At 43.9% G+C, this 19,343-nt stretch overlaps 1 protein-coding gene across 36 annotated transcripts in view; it reads left to right on the forward strand.

Moving 5' to 3' along the window:
- Positions 1 to 19,343, forward strand: part of ST6GAL1 (ST6 beta-galactoside alpha-2,6-sialyltransferase 1) — a 156,567-nt gene that overhangs the window by 59,571 nt on the left and 77,653 nt on the right. For 22 of the 36 annotated variants that reach the window (XM_078350448.1, XM_078350449.1, XM_078350451.1 and 19 more), the window contains one exon: positions 12,404 to 12,532. The exons of the other annotated variants lie outside the window; for them this stretch is intronic. The gene's annotated coding sequence lies outside the window, so the exon portion shown is untranslated. The remainder of the gene's footprint in view (positions 1 to 12,403; positions 12,533 to 19,343) is intronic. 36 annotated transcript variants of the gene reach the window in all.

The following is a 19,343-nucleotide window of genomic DNA, read 5'->3' on the forward strand; positions in this document are numbered from 1 at the left end:
GTTGCCGAGGCCAAAGTGCAGTGGCGTGATCTTGGCTCAGTGCAACCCTCGCCTCCTAGGTTCAAGTGATTCTCATGCCTCAGGCTCCTGAGCAGCTGGGATTACAGGTGCCTGCCATGACACACAGCTAATTTTTGTATTTTTAGTAGAGATGGGGTTTCACCATGTTGGTCAGGCTGGTCTCGAACTCCTGACCTCAAGTGATCTGCCTATTTTGGCCTCCCAAAGTGCTGGGATCACAGGCATGAGCCACTGAGCCAGGCCTGAGCCCCCCTTTCTTGCACTAGGCTCTACTTTGTTCTCTAAGCACTTAGCATCTTTTAAGATACTGATAGTTCTTTTATTTGTTAAGTTTATGGTTCTTAGTGTCTCCCTCTGCTAGAATGTAAAACTCTAAGGATGTTGATCTTCATCTGGGTTATTTACTTTTGTATCCTACGCACTAAGAATTATGCTTAGCACTTAGCAAATGTTTAATACATTTTTAAAAAAAGTAAATGTAGAATATAAAGCTTTTGTGCAGGTCTCTACTTTAACATTTTTTGAAAGGATATGGTCTGAGGCTAGGCACAGTGGCTCACACCTGTAATCCCAGCAATTTGGGAAGTCAAGGTGAGTACATCTTGAGCTCAGGAGTTCAAGATCAGCCTGGGAAACATGGCAAAACCCTGTTTCTACAAAAAGTAAAAAAAGATTAGTTGATCATGGTGATGCATGCCTATAGTCCCAGCTACTCAGGAGGCTGAGGAAGGAGGATCGCTTGAACCCAGGAGGTGGAGGTTGCAGTGAGCCGAGATCACACCACTGCATTCCAGCTTGGGTGGCAGAGTAAGACCCTGTCTCAAAAACAAACAAATAAACAAATAAAAGATGAGGTCTGGAGTCTGGGGGAGATGTCACTGGGGGCTGGCCATGTGGTGGCAGGAATCTTCCCTATGTAAGAAGCACAGAGTGAGGGGAGCCTACCTGTAAGGCTGGACCCTTGAGGATGTGGGCAGGAAGCTGGATCCAGAGGAGGTTAAGCTGGGGAGAATGCCTATAAGGCATTAGAGGGAGGGAGTTTGAAAAAGACCCAGAGAGGCGTGTTTGAAATAAGTATTGGAAAAGAGTCTTTAGATTTTGCAACTAGAAAGTCAGTTTCAGTGGAATGATGTGAGCTGACTTCAGTTATTTGAGGAAGCAGTGGAAAGTGGGGAAGAGTAAGCAAGCATAGCAAGTCAAGAGACCTTGCCACAAGGAAGGAGAGATTACATTGCTGTTTGAGGAAGTGATTTGTTTGAGGGACTTTTTTTTTTAAGTTCTACAAAAAATCATGTTTTGGGTGTGAGCGAGGATGGGGAAATGACACAGTAAGCTAATAACATCCAAACCATCTTGTGAAACATCATGCAAGTTATGTCTGGTTCATATCAAAAAGTGGTTACTCAGTCCAAGCTTCTAGCATGCTTGGCACATAGTAGGTCTACAATAAACATCTGTTGAATACATATTAAATACTGTAGAATTTAGACAGGTCTCTGTATCAACAACAGCAGCAATAACTGCCACCACCACCACCACCACCACCACCACCACAGCAACAAATTAAAAAGAATGTCCGATGCAGGGGGTTGCTTTTGATTCACTTGCCTTTGGCTAGCAGTGTCTCTCTCTCCTTTGCAACATACTCTTTAGCGCTTTGAGCAGCTGTATGTGGTTCATTTTGGCTTCCTCTTTACTGCACCATGATTATGTTTTCAAGAGGCAAATCGTCAGGGTGGCTAGAGTGACATATTACCTGAGTTCTGCATGGATGTAAGGGAATATCGTGGTGAGTCTAGGGAAGCAAGGGGACAAGAGAGATGACCAAATGAGGCGGAAACACCCCTGGGCTTGCGATCAGAAAAACCTGATGTCAAACCAGCTCCATCTTATAGCGAGTTGAGCCACTTCTCTAAAAGTTGGATTTAACTGATCTAAGGTCATTTCCTTTGGATTTTATAAAAAGAATAGTGTCAGGAGAAAAAGAAAAACAAGGAACCATGACTTGCTAACCATACTCAGAACCACAGTTTTTCTTTCTTTCCTTTAAAAAAAAAAAGTGATATACAGTGAATACAGGCTTAGTTCCCTAATGGTGGCAAATGATGCAACGTTCACAGATGTCCTAGGGGAAAACAGAACAATCAACTTCTACTTTACTCTTACTTTTTCTGAGAAAAGTCAGTCAGACTGCATAGGAAATGAAGAAAGGAACAAAGAGAAGGAAAGGAAGGAGAGAGGAAAGGAGGAAGAGAAGGGAGGGAAGGAAGGGAAGAAAGGAAAGATTGAAAGGAAGAAAAGAAAGGAAAGGAAAGAAAGCAAGGAAGTGACAAAGGAAGAAAGAACGAACCCCGAAGGTTGGGAAGTATCTTCTGTCCCTGGAACTATGCTAGACACATGTGTACCTCACCACCATACTTATCAGGTGAAGGGCATTACATCAGTTTTTAGGTAACCTACCTAAAGTCCATAGCAACAATGGGGAGAGAGGATAGAACAAGGCTTTGGGAGAGAAAATTGAAGCCCATGGCCCACGAGAAATAAAGCCAAGAAATGCAGTTGCTTAAAGTCAGCCAGATTCCCCAGCAGCCAGCACAGTGCCTTACTCTTAGGAGAACTTGAGAAATATTTATATATCTGAGGGATGGTTAGTTGGTTGGTTGAATGAATTACCTGAGGAAACCTGAAAATGTTTTTTGCTGAAGTGCTGTTGGAGGTCCTCAAGGTCTTAAGGAGATGGGAGCAACCTAGGGGGAGAGAAATTTAATTGAAAATTTTAAAATGAATAATTATAAAGCAACTGTATCAGGCAGTAACTGAGATGACATATGTTAAATGCATAGCAATGGTAGTACTAAACAAGTGATAACTAAGATATTTAAGGGAATTATTATCATCATTAAATATGTTTCTGCTGCTGCTGCTTACACTGGGACATGAGACAGAGTTATCATGCCCTGATACTTTTAATTTGGGGCTCCTATTGAAAGCCCTTTAGCTTTTCTCTATCCATAATGTCTCATGGTGTAAGATAACTTCTTTCCCAAGTGGCGGTCATGCCCAGCTTCTTGTACCTCTGCTTTAGTTCCTCTTTCTGGTGTCTGCACAGTAAAGTTTACATACAGCCATATAGCCTCTATGTTAAAGACCATCCCACGTATCTCCTCAGTGATCAGGCATTTTTGTATGACACAGAAGCATACACTTCAATTTACATTGGTTGCGATGATAAGAGTTAAAACTCTTCTATTAGTGAGTGCCTTTGTATCCTCAGTTACAGGGTTTATGTTCTCATAGACGAGATGGTAAGTGTGTCCTGGATGATGTTCAGTTGGCTTAGATGTAGTGCTTCTGGAACTGTTGCTAAAGGTGCTAATTTGAATTGGTCATGGGGATAGTGTCTCGCCTTAGCTCTAACCTATGATTTAGATGAATAAATAAAAGGCTTGTTGATCACATTTATGGAATGTTAAAAGCTGAGAGGGGTAGAAGATATTGTATATGCCAGAATCAAGATTCCCTATAAACTTAACCGCCTAGAGGAAGGACTGAGTGAAGAAAGACAGGCTGCACAAATGTGAATGTAAACACCTAGCTGTAGGCTCCAAATACCAGTCGTTAAGCAAGGCAGTGGGGAGGTGGGGCTAAAGAGTAGAACTTGGAAGAAAAGAGAGGCTGTCAGTTGCTCACAGCCTGTAATCCAAGCACTTTGGGAGGCTGAGTAAGGGGGGATTGCTTGAGATCAGAAGTTCGAGACCAGCCCAGGCAACATGGTGAAACCCCATCTCTACAAAAAATACAAAAATTAGCTGGAGGTGGTGGTATGCCTGTATTCCTAGCTACTCAGGAGGCTGAGGTGGAAGGATGACTTGAGCCTGGGAAGTGGAGGTTGCAGTGAGCTGGGATCACACCACTGCAGTTCAGCCTGGGTGACAGAACCAGACCCTGTCTCAAAAAAAAAAAAAAAAAAAAATTCTACTGCACGTGATTTCAACTGAGAGTCATTAGCATGAAGCTGCTAAAAACTAACCAGAAACTTTTAGTATTTGCATCATAGAGGTGTAGTCATTCCTCTTCTTTTAGACTAGTTGGGTCACACCTGGAAACTGAGTAGAAAAGTTTCTCTTCAAAGTTTCCTTTCTTGTGAAAAAATAAATTTGCTAATAACTCTTTGTTAAGCCCTATCCTATGTAGCTGTTAGACATGCATGCTTACAGCATATAGTACATTCTATGTCCTTGTGCTTTAACGAAGATATCTGTGCTGGATGTGCTCTCAGGCATGTCCCAACTCACAGCCTATGCCTCTTACCTGTTTAAAAAAGTTTTAAGTTATTAGCCAATTGGGTTTTAGTTTAGTTGGAGATCTGGCTCCAAGCAGCAGAGATCAGACGTGGCAGTAAGGACAACGCCAAATGTGTAAGGGATACATATGTCTGCTTTTCCTTTGTTCATTGTACTCTCGTGGCAAGATGGCTAGTGAGGCTGCCCATCCTGCAGTGCAGGAAGTAAAAATTGCTTTGCTCAGAGATCCTTTGTCTCAGGGCTGATTTTTCTTTGCGACATTGAGCATCTGTTTCCAACACTGTTGTTCTTTTGAGACTGAGGTGGGCAAATGGAAATAGGTGCAGAGGACAATAAACAGAAAAGTTAGGAGCTTCAGAGACCATGTTATCTAAAAAATGACTCAAAGGCTGAGAATGTTTAGCTTGAAAAAGAGAAGGTTTAAAAGTGTGCCATAGTCTTAAAAGATTGTCTTATGGAAAAAAGAACAGATATCTGTTAGAACCAGAAAATGGATGCTTAGGGGAATGGGGAAGAGTTCAGTCCAACGTATAAAAAAATTCATAATTAATATTTGGCTCTCTGCAGACAGGCTGTCTTGAAAGAAAGCTTATCATTATTACAGATGGGGAAGTAGATGCTGGCTGGCCACCTTTTGTTGCTGTGAGAGTGGGGAATTTTTATTCATCGGAGTGAGCTGGTGTCCACTAAGGTCTTTCCTGACTGTGATGGTGTGATAGTAGGCCTTAGAGAACATGAAGCCCATGCACCATGTTCAGGGGACCTGGGTAACATTGTTGGCAGGCTAATGGGAGCTGGTAGTGTAGAAAGCTTGAGCTTTGGATGAAAAGCTAATGATTGAAATCTTCCTGTATTTGACTTTCTGTCAGCACAGAGAACATACCAATTTGAATTTATGTAAGATAACTAGTATGCCAAGGTGCCACCAGATAGCATTTACTATTTGAAAAATAGCAGAATAACTACAGGGCATTTGGTTTTGTGTTTCTTCTCCCAAGGGATCTCGGGGACCCTGTGGACTTCCTGGATGTCCTTCCAGCACTGCTTCATCAAGGTCAAGGTCCAACACTCTTTCTTCACAGGGTTTCTTCACAGGAACCCTTTCTTACCCACCTTACTTGTTGGGGCAGTCTTTCCTCTGGATGCCGTAGGCATGGGCTTTGGAGTTAGATGAGTGGGTTGAATCCTAGCTCTGTACCAGCTCCACGACCTTGGGCAAGTGGCTTAGTTCTTCATGTAAAGCTGCTTCTTCTTGTTATTCTTTTTTTTTTTTTTTTGAGACTGAGTCTTGCTCTGTCACCCTGCCTGGAGTGCAGTTGTGGGATCTCAGCTCACTTCAATCTCTGCCTCTCAGGTTCAAGCGATTCTCCTGCCTCAGCCTCCCCAGTAGCTGGGATTACAGGTGCATACTGACTAATTTTCCCAGTAGCTGGGATTACAGGCACATACTGACTAATTTTCCCAGTAGCTGGGGATTACAGGCGCATGCTGACCATGCCTGACTAATTTTTGTATTTTTAGTAGAGACAGGGTTTCGTCATGTTGGTCAGGCTGGTCTCAAACTCCTGCCCTCAAGTGATCCGCCCACCTTGGTCTCCCACATTGCTGGGATTACAGATGTGAGCCACCAAGCCCAGCCTACAGCTTCTAATCTGTGTCTATTAAAAGCAGGTGACTTGTTTCCACCGGCCAGGTTCTTAATGATTATTGGAGAGAGACAAACTTCCCAGCAGCACAGCACTGGCACACTGTTCATGTCCAGTCAACGGTGTTAATATGTGTGATGATAGGCAGAGACTATTGATAGACTTGATAATGATATTCAGTCCCCTGTGGGTAGCTACTTGGTGTGAAGGATTTCTTGGTGGGGGCTGAGGAGAGTTCTATACCTCACCTCAACTGCAGCTCGCCTTCTCTAGTCCCTCCCTCTCCAACCATTGCAATCCTTTCCTTCAGGATGCTTTTTTTCTTGATTTCTTCTAAAAAAATTTCAATAAGGAATATAAACCAGGAGGCTGAGGCAGGAGAATCATTTGAACCGGGAGGCAGAGGTTGTGGTGAGCCAAGATCCTGCTATTGCACTCCAGCCTGGGCAACAAGAGTGAAACTTCAGCTGAAAATAAACCAGACAACAAAAACCCAAGATGTTTGTTCCAGCAAGTTCTCCATCACTCCCTGTCACCGCCTCCCCTCCTCTTCCACCCTTGCTTCCAGGTCATCTGCAGATCGCCGGGCTGGGTTTCACAGGACTGACGGGAATCACCTCACCAGGCTTCTGCCCCTTGTAGTTGGTGGTAGCTAATTGACTAGTTTTTTTTCTCATGTCAGGATTTTTCCACTGAAGCCTTTTGTTTATGATGTGGGAGAGACTGGTAGCACCTAGCTAGTTGTCTTCTCCTGGACTTGCTGTGATTTGCCTCTTCAGTCAGGCCGGGTATTTATTTTATTTTCCCTTGGGTGGAAATCAGGTGCACTGGCCTTTTTTTGAGACAGGGTCTGGCTCTGTTTCCCAGGCTGAAGTGCAGTGGTATTCAGATTAGGATCCAGATAATGTCCAAGTGCATAGATTGCTCTGACCTTTAAGCTTGCTAAAATGCTGGCCAGCCCTGGTGGCTCACTACTATAATCCTAGCACTTTGGGAGGCTGAGGCGAATGGATCACCTGAAGTCAGGAGTTTGAGACCAACCTGGCCAACATGGCAAAACCCCATCTCTACTAAAAAGATAAACATTCCATAGGTACCTCATTCATGATTCATTTGTTCAGGGCATACAAAAGGGATTTCTTAGGACCTAGCCTGGGCCTAGTGGTGTGGTAGGTGCCTGGGCTTCAGAGAAGGCTGGGATGGTTCCTAATCTCTGAAAGTCATGCCCTAATGGAGGAAACAGACATAGAAACGGTGAAGGGCGTGGTCTTGGGGTCTGTACAGGGTGCTGTGGGAGCACAGGGGAGGGGTTCCTAACTTAGACTGGAGATCAGGGAGGCTTTGGCTCCTGATACTAAATTACTTAATATTTGACACACTTTTTATGTCAGACTCCCTGGCTCTTTCTACACATTGAGTCAAAGGATATTTCTGGTTCCTCCCTGGATGGACTGATAACAGGCCATTTCACTCGACCTCCCAAGGGGTTATCTCCTCTGGCCTCTCCGGGTCTCATGAGTGAAGGTGTGTTCCTGAGGCCTGGATTCCCTGGAGGCATGGATTATTCACTGGCTGGCCTCATCCCATACTGATCTTCTGGGGTGATCCTATTCACCTGTCTCCTTTGCTCTCATAACTCCCCTGCTGGGGGCAGAGGTGGGGATGTTGAGCTTGTGGGCAGAAGTAAGTTCAACTGAGCCATAGAACTTGACTCTGGTCACCTTCCCACAGTGGAACTCAGGGTTGGCATCCTTTCCCCAGCCACCTCCCCTCCCATCTGAGGACAGAGGGTAACCTGCCCATCTTCTTTGGAGTTATCAGTGGGTCCAACTCTTTGAGAGGCCTTTTAGATAGCATACCCTTCTATTGTCTCCAATCTCCCTCATCTCCAGCTGACCTCCCATGTGGCCAAATTGATTCTGAGGTTGGGAATCCAGTTCTTCAAACTGAACTCTTCCGACTCTGCTGTGGTTTGTGAAAACAGTTTCAGTATTCAGCCATAAATACCTTCCAAAATTCTAAATGTGGTACATGACCATTGATATGGTTTGCCCATGTCCCCACCCAAAATCTCATCTTGAATTGTAATCCCCATAATCCTCACGTGTCAAGAAAGAGACCAGGTGGAGGTAATTGAATCATTGGGCTTGTTTTCTCCATGCTGTTCTCATGACAGTGAGTGAGTTCTCACAAGATCTGATGGTTTTATGTGTTTAGTTGTTCCTCCTGCCGCCTGGTGAAGAAGGTGTCTTGCTGACCCTTTGCCTTCCACCATGATTCTAAGTTTCCTGAGGCCTCCCAAGCCATATGGAACTGCAGGTCAATTATAAATTATCTAGTCTCTGGAATTTCTCTATAGAAGAGTGAGAATGGACTAATACAATCATGACCTTGAAAACCAAACAAAGCAACAACATGGCAGGACACAGTGGCTCACGCCTGTAATCCCAGCGCTTTGGGAGGCTGAGATAGGCAGATCACCTGAGGCCAGGAGTTTGATACTAGCCTGCCCAACAGGGCAAAACCCCATCTCTACTGAAAATACAAAAATTAGCCGGGCATAGGGGCATCCACTTGTAATCCCAGGTACTCAGGAGGCTGAGGCAGGAGAATCACTTGAACCTGGGAGGTGAAGGTTGCAGTGAGCCGAGATCTCGCCACTGCACTCCAGCGTGGGCAACAGAGTGAGACTGTCTCATAAACAACAACAACAACAATTTGAGGCCTACTTTTTTTGAGAACACAAGCAAATTAGACGTTGTCCTTGCCCCTAAGGTTCTCACCGCCCATTATCTATCTAGGTCATATGGTTTCTGATGCTGGTCAGCGTTTATGAGGCAAACCCTTTACTAACTTGCGAAACACTGCCCGTCCCATGCAGTTCTTCCTGGGAGACAGCAGCTAGGTCCCGTGAGAGAGCATGGCTGTTCCTTCCTCCCTCCCATCACTCTCTTCCTCTGTCTCCTGGCGATAGCTGTGGGCTGCAGCTCTGACTTGAGTGTTTGCATCCCTACAGCGTTGAGCTTTGGCAGCTTTGGGTGGGGGCTCCGTTGGCAGCTACTTGATAAACACCTGCATGAGAAGTCGAAATGACAAGTTCATAAAGGAATCTAATTCGAGGTCGCACTGCTGGTGGGTCCCTGTGGTTCCTGTTTGCTGGCCCTTGGGCAGAGCACATCCCTTGGCAGTTCACCCTCATAAACATTCAGTCTGGTTATTAAGTGGTCATAATAACCCAACGGAGTTAAGATGGAAAGAAAATTACTTCTTGTTTTTGGCATAGGGTCATCTGTACGTCTTTTGTTCTAAACCAAAGGCATTTCCTGTCTTGTCCTCTCAAGCATATTAGTGGGATGGAAGGGAAGACATCATCGTGGCAGAGAAGCTGGAAGTGAAACTGAACGGTGGCGCAGACTGGCAGAAGCGACCCCTTGGGAATCACAGGGTGTGGTTTTCTCTGCGTCTCCGTTAGATAACTTGACAAGTTGACTTATTTATTTTATGTTTTAGAAAATGAAGAGACCTAGGTAAATAACTGTGCCTTAAAGGCCTTCTTTCCACCCAGGGGCAGCATGCTAGAAAAGAAAGGGCGGGCCTGGGAAACTAGATTTGAATTTTGGTTTTGTCACTTTCCAGCAGTGTGGCATTTTGAAAATCATATGATTATTCTGAGCTTCAGCTTCTTCACCTGTAAAATAATCAACCCACAGGGTTATTCAGAAGATTTACAACAAAAGAGAGCATACCTAGCACATTACTTTGTGTGAGTGATGCTTGTAGGCATGATGATAATGATAATAACAATATCACAATAACAGTTGAATGCTGGGCTCTCCGCTGCTGCATGTAGGTAGACATGGCTCTACTTCCTCATCAAAGAGGGTCTCTGTGGCCCGAAGTACTCGGCAAGCTCCTTGCCTTCCCCATATTTCTATGTGTTAGATTAGATTGTCTTCAATCCTTAAATATAAACTCAAACGGTAGAGGCCTAGTACAGCTTCACCTTGGAGGAGAAAAATATGAGCATAGAGAGTACTGTGTCGATTCGGCTCTACTCAGCAATTTTTTAATTGCATTTTAGGTTTTGGGGTACATGTGAAGAACATGCAAGATTGTTGCATAGGTACACATGTGGCAGTGTGATTTGCTGTCTTCCTCCCCTTCACCTATATCTGGCATTTCTCCCCATGCTATCTCTCCCCAACTCCTCACCCCACGCTGTCCCTCCCCTATTCCCCCCAACAGACCCCAGTGTGTGGTGCTCCCCTCTTAATTGCTGCCTCAACTTCAGATCTTGTTATTGGTCTATTCATGCTTTCAACTTCTTCCTGGTTTAGGCTTGGGAGGACACAAGTGTCCAGGAATTATCCATTTCTTCCAGGTTTACTAGTTTATGTGCATAGAGTTGTTTGTAATATTCTCTGATGATGGTTTGAATTTCTGTGGGATCTGTGGTGATTTCCCCTTTATCATTTTTTTATTGCATCTATTTGGTTATTCTCTTTTTTTTTTTCATCAATCTGGCTAGTGGTCTATTTTGTTGATCTTTTCAAAAAACCAACTCCTGGATTTATTGATTTTTTTGAAGGGTTTTTCGTGTCTCTGTCTCCTTCAGTTCTTCTCTGATCTTAGTTATTTCTTGTCTTCTGCTAAGTTTTGAGTTTTTTTCATCTTGCTCCTCTAGTTCTTTCAATTTTGACGATAGGGTGTCAATTTTGGATCTCTGCCTTCTTCTCAGGTGGGCACTTACTGCTATATATTTTCCTCTAGAGACTGCTTTAAATGTGTCCCAGAGATTCTGGTATGTTGTGTCTTCGTTCTTGTTGGTTTTGAAGAACTTCTTTATTTCTGCCTTCAATTCATTGTTTATCCAGTCAACATTCAAGAGCCAGTTATTCAGTTTCCATGAAGCTGTGCGGTTCTGAGTTAGTTTCTGAATTCTGAGTTCTAACTTGTGGTCTGAGAGACTGTTATGATTTCTGTTCTTTTGCATTTGCTGAGGAGTGATTTATTTCCAATTATGTGGTCAATTTTAGAGTAGGTGTGATGTGGAGCATATAAAGTACTGTGTCAATTCAGCTCTACTCAGCAATTTTTCTTAAAAATGGGGAGATTGAGAGAGAAAGAGAGAGTAACTAAAATAATGCCCACGGTTCTGGCAGCCACGTGGTCAGCTTAGAGCCCAAGCTGGTCAGCAAGTGCAAGTGGGGAGACATGAATGAGAGATTCTCTCCATCTCTGTAGGGAGATCAGCTTATTGGGTCAGGTGTGATCCCAGTGTTTAAATGTTTGCCTTTTTAGTGTGACATGGTAGTCAACTGAAGATAATTATTTTTTCAGGTACAAATCCTGATCTTTTTCAGGGCTGGAGTCTAACGCAGCTGTGTTAGATTCACTGAGTGAAATTTTATATGAGTGTCTAGGGCTGTATAAACAGACCATATATTCTGTATTTTATAGGTGATTCAAAGTGTGGGGGGGGATTTTTTGTTTGTTTAACTTTCTTTTACCGCACGTGAATAGTCGTACAAAATAAGATGTTATTTTAACTGACTTCCAATTCAGCTGTTTTTTTTTTTCATTTTTACCATAGATATTTCAGTATGTGTATTTAAAAGACAGCGACCCTTTAAAAATAGGCCAGGTGCAGTGGATCGTGCCTGTAATCCCAGCAATTTGGGAGGTCAAGGCCAGCAGATCACCTGAGGTCAGGAGTTCGAGACCAGCCTGGCCAACATGACGAAACCCCGTCTCTACTAAAAACACAAAAATTAGCCAGGCATGGTGGGTACCTGTAATCCTAGCTACTCAGGAAGCTGAGGCAGGAGAATCGCTTGAACCCTGGAGGCAGAGGTTGCAGTGAGCTGACATTGCGCCACTGCACTCCAGCCTGGGCAACAGAGTGAGTCGCACATTTACTCTTATTGCATATACTATCCGTCTCACAAACACTTGCTTCCTGATGTCTTTTTTAATAAGAATAGGATCTTTTGAGATTCTTTTTCTCTTTAAATATCTGAATACAGGTCTACTTGAAGGACCAGTATATTGAAGGACTAGTCAGCTGCAGAAACCCTGACTTCAGATCTTCACCCAAGAAGCTTTGTGTATTTGCTTTTCCTGGGCCATTCAGATAGAACATTGCATTTTTGCGACAGTAAGAGTTTACAGCTTAGCTTAACTAGAAATAATCTGGATCTTATTTTGGAATTAGGAAGAAACATGTTATACTGTAGAAAAGTCCACTCTGTTACCTACACGATGGCATAGCTTTGTGCTTTTCATGCTTTGTGGCCTTGCAAGGATGTAGGTAGAGTGTAGGTGGTTAGGAGGTATTTCCCGGCTAAAAATAGGGACAGGATATTGTGGGTCAGGAGCTCCTTCTCTCACAAACCTCTGTGCAAATAGCTGAGGGTTATGTATCTGCTGCAGGTGGTACTTAGGCTCCAAGAGCTTACAGCACACATGCTTGAGTGGACCATGGGTGAGCCGGAGAACCTGAAGTAGGCCCGAAGGCGAGAAGGCAACGGCGTTCCGTCTGTGGAAGGACCTCCCAACCAGGTACCTCTGATGACAGGGCCCATCTCACAGGTGGCCCACTGTGCATCAGACCCTCATATTTTCTTTGCATTAAGTGCTGTAGGATTCCAGGCTCGTGCATACCTTTCTGCTCCCCTGCTTTGCAAATGTTTGCACTTTAGGGTCCTTCTTGTTGACCACTACATACGTGTCTTCTGCTTCTTGCCCCTCTCTGCTTGGGTCCTTGCTACACTGGGACTCTGCTTGGGTCCCTGGAATGTGGACCCACTTTTCGCGTTGTATTGCCAGTTTGTTTGCAAGGCCATCTCCACTTTGAGCTTCTTCATGACTGTCTCACACAGCACCCTTGTTCTGTGTGCTGGTTTGAGGAGTTCTGTCCGTAGCACTGGGCTCTGGCTGTGTTGGAAGAGGGCAGCTGGGAAAAAGGAAGTGTACTTTTGGGGAAATTTGTTTTTAGAGACATGAGACATGGAAAATAGTTCAGTAATAATATAAAATGGGAGTCATGGACTCTCAGAGGAGGCTGGGCAGTCCTGCCCAATCTCACTGTACACATGATGCTACTTCCTCCTGACCTCTATAGTCCTTTGCATTTATCGAGCACTGCCATACGTGTTATATTTTATCAAGCACTGCGTGTTGTTTTATCAAGCACAGTCACATGTGTTATGTTTTATCAAGCGCTGTCAAGCGTGTTATGTTTTATCAAGCGCTCTCAAGCGTGTTATGTTTTATCAAGCGCTGCCACGTGCGTTGTTTTATCAAGTGCTGCCACGCGTGTTGTGTTTTATCAAGCGCTGCCACGCATGTTGTATCAAGCACTGCCACACGTGTTGTGTTTTATCAAGCACTGCCACGCGTGTTGTGTTTTATCAAGCGCTGCCACGCATGTTGTATCAAGCACTGCTACACGTGTTGTGTTTTATCAAGTGCTGCCACGCGTGTTATGTGTTTTTTTTTTTTTTTTTGAGACGGAGTTTCGCTCTTGTTACCCAGGCTGGAGTGCAATGGCGCAATCTCGGCTCACCGCAACCTCCGCCCCCTGGGTTCAGGCAATTCTCCTGCCTCAGCCTCCTGAGTAGCTGGGATTACAGGCACACGCCACCGTGCCCAGTTAATTTTTTGTAATTTTTAGTAGAGACGGGGTTTCACCATGTTGACCAGGATGGTCTCGATCTGTTGACCTCGTGATCCACCCGCCTCGGCCTCCCAAAGTGCTGGGATTACAGGCTTGAGCCACCGCGTCTGGCCCACGTGTTATGTTTTATCAAGCACTGTCATACATGTTATCTCATGCAATGACCTGGGTGTCATCATGTCCTGTTTTGTAAGTGACAAAACTGTCACTCAGAGGGATGAAATGACATGCTAAAAGTCATCTAGTTAGTAATGATAGAACCAGGGCTGGAGCCCAAGCCTCTGATGATGCTAAGGCTAGTTCTTTTTCAGCTCTTGATCATGTGTCTCAGGATGCGACACTGAGGCCTGAAATGGAGAAGGAACTCACCCAGTCTTGATTAGGATTTTAGGACGGCCACAGTAGCTCGTGCCTCTCAACATTTTGAGAGGCCAAGGTGGGAGGATTTCTTTAGTCCAGGAGTTTGAATCTGGGCAACATAGTAAAGCCATGTCTTTACAAAGAATTAAAAAAAAAAAATACCCAGCTGTGGTAGCACACACCTGTAGTTATAGCTACCAAGGAGGCTGAGGTGAGAGGATCACTTGAGCCTGGGAGATTGAGGCTGCAGTGAGCCACAATGGAATCATTGCACTCCAGCCTAGAACAGAGAGAAACTCTGTCTCAAAAAAAAAAAAAACACCAAAAAACACAAGGGAAGGATTTTAGACAGTGCTGACAATATTGAGACAGTGCTGACCAGTGAGCCGAGATGGAGAAATAGAGAAAGAACTAATGTCGTGCAGAACTATGTTCTAAGCCAGTGCTATCTAAAAGAAATAGAAAGCAAGCCACAAGTGTGGGCTGCTGCATATGTAGTTTTCAAATTTGTAATAGCCACATTAAAAAAGCAAAAAGAGGTTGGGCTTGGTGGCTCACACCTGTAATTCCAGCACTTTGGGAGTTAGAGACCAGCCTGGGCAACACCTTGTCTCTATTATTATTTTTATAAAATTAATTTTTTAAAAAATAAAAAAGTAAAAAGAAACAGGTGAAATTAATTTAAACAATATAGGATAACACAGGGGTTAAGGGCACTAGCCTGGGTGCAGTTGAAATCTATATTTTCTAAAAGTAGACTGTGAAAAATAAAAAAAGGAAAATCTATTTGTAGCTTTTGACTCCTCCTAAACTTAATACAAATAACCTACTGTTAACCGGAAGCCTTACTGATAACATAAAACATGGATTAACACATATTTTATATATCATGTGTTTTCTATACTATTCCTACAATAAAATAAGCTAGGGAAAAGAGTGTTATTAAGAAAATCATACGGAAGAAAAATGATATTTATTATTCATTAAGTGGAAGTGGATGATCGTAAAGGTCTTCATCCTCATCATCTTCACATTGAGCAGGCTGAGGAGGAGGAAGAGGAGGGGTTGGGCTTGTCGTTTCAGAAATGGCAGAGGTACAAGAGGTAGAAGGAGGTGGAGGGGGAGGCAGGAGAGACAGGAACACTGAGTTTAACTTTGATTGAAAAACATCTGCATATAAGTGGAACCGCGTTGTTTAAGGGTCAACTGTATTTTATTTAACCCAATATATTTAAAATACTGTTACTTTTTCATGTACTCAATATAAAATTACAAATCGTACTATCTACATTCTTTTTTCCATAAGAAATCTTTGATGTGTACTTTTACACTTACAGCACATCTCAGTGTGGCCTAGCCACATGTGACTAGTGGGCTGTTGCATGGTGGAGCCCAGTTCTAATCCCTTTACATATATTATTTCACATAGTTCAACAGTCAGTGAAAAGTTTATTACAGTACTACCTAATGGTTGAGGAAATGGAGCCCAGAGAGGCTAGGTAACTTGCCTGGGGGTCACGGAGCTGGAAAGTGACAGAGCTGGATCCTGGCCTCTCCTTCCTCTTCCCACTCTGGCCAATGGCAAGCCCTCCAGGAAGGGGAGAGGAGGGGGGCGAGGTAACGGCAGGGATAGCTAATTCCAAACCATTATTAAACTTGCTTCTGTGGAGGTGGCTGCTCCTGGGGCAGTAAAGGGAACCCTCTTCTTTAGATGCATATGCCAAAGTTAAGGGAATCCTTTCACTAGGCAGTAAGGCTCCCTCAGGGGACCTGGGACCATTAACACCACTTTCCTCTTCGAAGGTGAGCAAGATTCAAGTTGATAATGCAAAGGAAGAGCTCAGCTATGCCAGAACCAGGTCACTGTGGATGCTGAATAAATGTGTTTTCTGTCCCCTGTGCTAAGGCAAGAGACCTGGGGGAGTAGACCCAGATTTGTCATCTTCAAGGAAGAATACTATATTTTGTATTTCTATTTTTATTATTTTTTTTGAGATGAGTCTTACCCTGTCACCAAGCTGGATTGCAGTGGCACGATCTTGGCTCACTGCAACCTCCGACTCCCTGGTTCAAGCGATTCTCCTGCCTCAGCCACCTGAGTAGCTGGGATTACAGGCATGCACCACCACGCCCAGCCAATTTTTTCTTCTAGACGATGTTTCTTGTTCTTGTTGCCCAGGTTGGAGTGCAATGGCGCGACCTCGGCTCACCACAACCTCTGCCTCAGGGTTTAAGCAGTTTTCCTGTCTAACCCTCCTGAGTAGCTGGGATTAGAAGCACTCGCCACCATGCTTGGCTAATTTTTGTATTTTTAGTAGAGATGGGGTTTTTTTATGTTGGTCAGTTTGGTCTTGAACTCCTGATCTCAGGTGATCTGCCTGCCTTGGCCTCCCAAAGTTCTGGGATTACGGGCATGAGCCACCATGCCCAGCTAATTCTTGTATTTTTTAGTAGAGATGGGGTTTGACTATGTTGGCCAGGATGGTCTCCATCTCCCAATCTTGTGATCCACCCACCTCAGCCTCCCAAAGTGTTGGGATTATAGGCGTGAACCACTGCACCTGGCCAAAACTACTATGTTCTAATGGAGGGGAAGTGAAATAGGAGGGCCAGGTCCGTGCTCTGGCGGCAACAAACTTGGTACCAAATTTGCTTTTCCTGTTTTACTTACAAACATTATGACAGCACTAAAGATATGCTTTTATTTCTTTATATATTTTTTTAGAGACAGAGTCTCCCTCTGATGCCCAGGCTGGAGTACAGTGGCTATTACAGCTCACTGCAGCCTTGAACTTGTGGAATCAGGAGATCCTCCTGCCTCAGCCTCCTGAGTAGCCAGGACTATAGGCATGCACTATCACACAGAGCTATTTTGAGAAAATGGTTATAGAGTGTGTTGCCCAGATTGGTCTTGAACTTATGGCCTCCAGTATTCCTCCTGCCTTGGCCTTACAAAGTATTGGGATTTATCAGCATGAGTCATGGTGCCCAGCCAAGATACATTTTAAAAATCCTGCATCCTGACACAGTACTGTTTGCTCATAACAATGGTCCCTCGTAATCGTAGTCTGTTTGCAAAGCAAACTTTTAATAGAATTACAATTTTAGTGTTGATAAAAAGTTTATTTTGGGCCAGGCGTGGTGGCTCACGCCTGTAATCCCAGCACTTTGGGAGGCTGAGGTGGGTGGATCACTTGAGGTCAGGAGTTCAAGACCAGCCTGGCTAACATGGTGAAATCCCATCCCTACTAAAAATACACAAAAAAAACCCTCAAAACAAACAAACAAACAAACAAAAAATTAGGTGGGCATGGTGGCTCATGCCTGTAATACCAGCTACTCAGGAGGCTGAGGCAGGGGAATCGCTTAAACCAGGGAGTCGGAGGTTGCAGTGAGCTGAGATCTCGCCATTGCACTCCAGCCTGGGCAACAAGAGTGAGACTGTCTCAAAAAAAAAAAGGTTTATTTTGTTTCTCCTGTTATCGTGAACATAGTTTTTCATCTTTGTAGTGCATGTCGTGGGTTAATGGCTTCACAGGCAATCCTGGATTTGTCGATCACAATTTGCTTGTTCCTATGGCTAGACATTTAGGTTGTTCCAAAATTTCTCAGCATTACATTTGTTGCTACAGTAGGCGACCACATACTTATGCTTCTTTTCAGTTTTTGAACTACTGTTGATTGTTCTGAGGTATTTTCTGAAGGTTTCACTTCTGTTTTCCCAGCCATGAGTGATGTATGAGCACAATAGTTTTGCTATAAATCACCAGCATTGGGTATGAAAATTTGCTCAAAGTTCTGCTAAATTTAACTGGAGTAAAAATGGGCCAAGTATCTGTTGTACTTCCCTAGGTGCTTCTTAGAACACTGCTCGTGTAACTGACCAGAGTGACAGGTGAGGCCATAGTTGGCAGAAAGGTGCCTTCCTTGGGGGAAGGTTGCTTAAACAGTTTTTCTTTGCAGATTAATGGTGAGATCCAAACCCAAAGAAAGATCCACAGGTTTCAAGCTGGCCATATAGCTTCCCTAAGTCAGAGGCACTTCCTACAGAGGCACAGAAGCAGGGTAGAACTCAGTTCTGAAATGTCCACAGCCCAGGGAAACGGATGACCTGCATGTCTCCTTCCAGACCCTCCGCTGCACATTAATCTGTCTCGGGCATTGAGTCAGAGGGATAAGTGACTTTGGACACATTATTTTACCTCTCTCTGCCTCATTTCTTTAACTAAATGGGGTGGCAGCAATGTCTCCCTGTAATGTTGAAGTGAGGATTAAATCTGTTAATCCTTGGAAAGTGCTAAGATCGGTGCCTGGCACATAATTAATTAGTACTCAATAACTGCTGTAAATGTGGGTTTAGGTCTCACTTCCAGTGCTTTCTAGAGGCCCACTTAGGACAATGGCTGACAGTTCTGGACGTCAGCTTCATCTGTAAAATGGGCTATGGCATCTGCTTCAGCAGCGTGTCAGGTGTTTAAGTGAGAAAGTCCATTTCACACAGTGCCCTGCACATAAAGGGCCCTCTATAAATGTAATGAGAAACAAATAAACAGTGTTCCTGGCTTTATTTTCTACTCTACAAAAGAGAGAGCTTTGCTGCCTTACATTGGTGTTGTAATTAGCTCTTAGATTTGACCATAGTTTTTCTTGTGGTGTATTTTTAAGTCCACATTCTAGATTTAAGGACATAATGAAACAAATGGAAGGCAAATCAACATTTTCATGTGTCTGAAACTTTAAATACAGTTTTGTTTTGGAGATGAATGAGCTCATAGTTCTGCAAAGAAGGGATGATATTTCATATACGTATTAGTTTCGTGATTTCCCTCCCACACTTAGTGTCAAACAAAACTGTCAGGTTTATGGAAGCTATCAGGTGTTTCTTTATGTTCGGCAACACAGATTAAAGTTGTCTACATGATAAGGTAAAAATATATTCCTCAGGAAATGCAAAGAAATGACCAAAGAGGCCCTTGGGCACAGCTCATTCCCCTCCGAGTCTGTCCAACTTGCCCTCATCTTCTTGTCTGAGCTGAGACGTGTCTCCCCGGCACTTCCCTGAACCATCAGCCTGGATCCTGGGCCCTCGGAACGGTGAGCCACTCTGCAGCTGTTATGTCCTCCTCCCCGCCTCTTTCTGGAGACAGAGGCATTTATGGAGTGCTGAGATGTTCAGGCCAGGTGTTAGGTAATGGGTGTTTGTTGGCTGCATGAACTTGTAAAAATCTTCCTGTGATGCTAGAAGTATGTATAATAGACAGATGGATCTGCAAAGCCAAACAGGAAGAGAGATGCCATTACCTGCTGAGGCTAAAAAAAAAGTGAACCTAGTCA

Source organism: Callithrix jacchus, chromosome 15 (assembly GCF_049354715.1).
Source record: "Callithrix jacchus isolate 240 chromosome 15, calJac240_pri, whole genome shotgun sequence".
Classification (NCBI taxonomy): Eukaryota; Metazoa; Chordata; class Mammalia; order Primates; family Cebidae; genus Callithrix; species Callithrix jacchus.